The sequence below is a fragment of the Gracilinanus agilis genome, chromosome 2, assembly GCF_016433145.1.
Source record: "Gracilinanus agilis isolate LMUSP501 chromosome 2, AgileGrace, whole genome shotgun sequence".
NCBI classification, from domain to species: domain Eukaryota; kingdom Metazoa; phylum Chordata; class Mammalia; order Didelphimorphia; family Didelphidae; genus Gracilinanus; species Gracilinanus agilis.
Window position 1 is genome coordinate 577,325,191 of NC_058131.1, and position 3,977 is coordinate 577,329,167.

Genomic DNA, 3,977 nt, shown 5'->3' on the forward strand with positions numbered 1-3,977 from the left:
TTTGTTCAAGTTCTCTAATGACTAATTTGGAAAGACTTTTTTAAAAACCCTTACCTTCCATCTTGGAATCAATACTGTGTATTGGTTCCAAGGCAGAAGAGCAGTAAGGGCTAGGCAATAGGGGTCAAGCCCAGGGTCATACAGCTGGGAAGTGTCTGAGGCCAGAATTGAACCTAGGACCACCCATCTCTAGGCCTGGCTCTCAATCCACTGAGCTACCCAGCTGCCCCCTGGAAAGACATTTTACACATGTGAAATCCATATCAGATTGCTTGCTGACTCAGGGAGAGGGGAGGAAAGGGGAGAATTTGGCTAAAACTTAAAAAAAAAAAACTTTAAAAAATAAAGCTTGAAATTGTTTTTTTTATGTAACTGAGAAAACAAATAAAATATTATTTTAAAAACCAGATCATACCAGACTAATCTCATTTCTGTTTTTTTTTGTAGAACATTTATTTCTTTCATGAGAGACACTCAAAAAAAATTTTTTGTCACTGCGAAGTCATATCAATTAATACATATTATGTTTTCTTTCCCCAGGCACCCTGCTTCATAGTAGGGAAATGAAGCTGTGATCCATTTCACTACAAGTAAAATGTTACAAAATATTTACAAGGAAAGTTAAAAAACAAACAAAACCAGGAATAAAAACACAAAAAACACCAGATAAAATCCACTAGTTTCTAACAAATATCTACTCTAGTTGCTTACTCAACCACTTAAGGATTTCAAAAATAAAAAGACACTAAAATCCTGTCTATCTCATACCTTCAAAGAAAAATGGAAATGGTGGTGTGGGTATAGTAGAGGTGTGAAGGGACATTGCTCTAGAAGCTTACCAGTCTACTCTGAAATATCTTTTTCTTCTGTGCAGTGAATTCTGACCAAAGCTAAATAACTTTAAGACAATTCTTGCACTGAAGTTAGGAAATTCTCTGATAAGAATAAAAGTTAACTCCTTTGCACTTAGGTCCAATATATAAGAACCCCTTCCTCTATGAACCATGTTTTCTAATATGAATTTGTGGGATTAAAACCTTCTCTGGCATCACAGGTTGTCACAGTAGCCCCTCCATCTCTTTCATCAAGGCTTCATACACATCATCCTTGGTTTGTACTGAAACAGGAACAGAGGGGCCAGATTTGGGGACTGCTTTGGCAAGGGGTATAGTAGAATCCTCTTCTGACTTTCTTTGGGGAGCAGCAGTAGCTCCTTTGTTCTCTTGTCGAACTCTCAGTGCAGTGGTTACAAATCTGGTAATTTCTGCCTTGGGATGAGTGATTTGTGGCTTGCCACTGATGATTGCTGTGGCTTTCTTCTCAATAGTGGCTGCACTGGTATCATCCACTTTGGGTCTCTGAATCAAATTGGGTGGAGCACTTAAAACTCCTGGATTCGGTAAGGGAGCTGGTGGAAAAAGCCCAGGTGGAGCAGGTCCAAGTGGAGGCACCAAAGGTGGGTGCATCATACCAGGACAAGGTGGAGGGATGCCTGGAGGTGCTGGGGGAGGTAACCTCAGAAGTGGTCCTCATGGAGGAGGACCAGGAGGAAGACCAGGAGGTGGGCCTGGTGGTGGAAGACCAGGAGGTAGAAGCCGGGGTAAAGGCCCTAGAAGCCCTGGCATTCCAAGTGGTCTTAAGAATGGAGGAGCTCCTGGAGGTGGACCAGGAGGAAGGCCAGTGGGTGATCCAGGTGGTCATAGTGGTAGATCAGGTGGTGGTCCAAGAGGGGGTGGTCCTGACATGGGAGGTGCCTGTATTTGAGCAGGAGGAACAGATTGTAGAGGTGGCTGCTGTTGTTGGGAAGCAGGAGATGATGCTGCCCCATTAGAAAAGAGAGTCTTCTTTGTGCTGCTGCTGTGCTGTATCCTCTGACTCAGAGTCATCAGAATCCTCTTCCTCCTCATCCTCTGAAAATTCTTCTACTTCTTGGCCCTCTTCAGTAATTTCTTGACCTGCCATTCTAAGTATCATAGCTTGACGAGGTGTTAATTCCTTCATGTTTTTCTTTTTCTTTCATGATTTTCCAGGAACATCAGCAAATCGTACGCTTAGACCCGACTTTTTGTCCTCATTAGTCTCTCTCTCTTCTTCATCACAATGCATGAACTCTTCTCCTTCACTGTCGGCATCTGACCTGTCAGTGTCACTGTCATCACTGCTGTCATCATGCTTATCTTGATCCATGTCTTCAGGATAACCTTCATCTTCACTTGTGCTGGAAGCATCATCATCATGACTTCGATGAGCAAGGTCCGGACTATGTAAAATGTCCTCCTCTCGCTGCTGAGGGGCAAGTTCCAGGGCAAAGCCCACTTTAGGAGCATACCTCTGCAGAACTTGGGAAGAAGGTGGCCCAGGAGGCTTTCTGCCAAGGGGCAAACGAGGAACAACATGCCCAAGAAGAGGAAGTGTGGAAATTGCCCTGGTGGGAGGTCCATAGGCAGAGGTTTCTTTGAGAATAGAGGGTGGCTGTGCACCAGGCAATGGGATGTCTTGGATCAAGATGTTAGAAGGAGCATGAGGCATAACTGGCAATGGGATGCTTTCCACTTCAACATGTTGAACATTCTTTACCGCATCAAAGTATTGACTGAGCTGGGCCCTTTTCTGCTCATATTCTACCTCTAACTTTCAAAGTTCTTTATAGATATCTGGATTTTCCTTTTCATAGAGTCGGAGAATGCACTTTTTTCACTTATCTTTTAGCACCTTTTCATTTAGCTGTACTGCATTGAACTCCATCTCATGTCATTTCTCCATGTCCCGGATAATCTCTTTGGGATCCTTCATCTTTAGTACTGCAGCTCATACCATCATTCGTTGTTTCTTATTCTTTTTTAATTCCCTCTTACGGGCTTCTTTTTGAGCCTGGTCAGTGGGGTTCATGAACTTCCCACTCTTGGTGGATGATGTAGAACCATTTTCACAGGTTATGTGATACAGTCAGTTAAGGGGGGAAATAAAACTTTTCTTCACCTCTCAATGGGGCCCTAAGCCACTGCCATTTTGAAACCACGTGCCCCAAGGCCTCTTCATGTCACTTCTGTTTTCCCTGCTCTTTGCTAATGTCGCAAAGCATTTCCGGCTTCCAGCGAAGTAGTCCAGGAGTCAGAATCTAAGCTGAAGCCATGATTCACTCTAAAGTCTCCAGTGAAGTTCCCTTGAAGACTATCTCTAGGGGACACTCTCCATGAGACTCAACTCCATGAGACTGCCCCAGCTAAAGGATTTTGTGGCTTTTTATAGTCCTTTCCTATTCTTGCCCCTTTTCACAGGGTCCAATCACAGTTTCCAAATTGTCCAGCACTACCCAGGGGCAGTGTCTGTGGGATTGACTTCTCACCTCTAAAGGTGTTAACTCTCCTCCTAGGATTCACACATTTCTGAGTGTGTGAACTCTTAAAAGAATTCAAAAGTTTCTGGCTGTTTGAGTTAGAAAAAAGGGTGGAGCTCTCCAAGCATCTTACTGGCTTCTCCCATTTCTGTTTTTTTGACATGGTAACTGTATTGGTAGATATCTGGATACCTAAGTTTTAATAAAATATTTGATAAAATCATTCCCACTATCCTTGTGGATAAGATGAAGAGGTGATAGTCAAGTTAGGTAGATTTGGAACTGTTTGAACAACTGGACCTAAGGAGGAATCATTAAGGGTCAATGTTATCTGGGAGGGAGGTTTCTAGAGGAGTAGTGCTGTGGTCTAGTCTTGACCTTATTTTATCAAGCATTAGAAATCATGCTTGTCAGATTTGCAAATGAGATGAAACTGGAAAGGACAGGTAAACTGACATGTTGGATGCCAGTGTTAAGAAGACCATGACAGGGTAGAACTGTGGGCCAAGTCCAAGAAAATGATACTTATTAGATAATAAATCTAAAATGCTACATTTAGTTTAAAAAAACCATTTCATAGGTACAAAACTTGGGAAGTCATGGCTAGATGATAGGCCATTTGACAAAGATATGGGGATTT

The 3,977-nt window shown here is 42.7% G+C and overlaps 1 pseudogene; it reads right to left on the bottom strand.

Moving 5' to 3' along the window:
* Nucleotides 1-1,058: 1,058 nt before the first annotated feature.
* Nucleotides 1,059-2,937, bottom strand: LOC123234191 (annotated as a pseudogene).
* Between the last annotated feature and the right edge of the window lie 1,040 nt (nucleotides 2,938-3,977).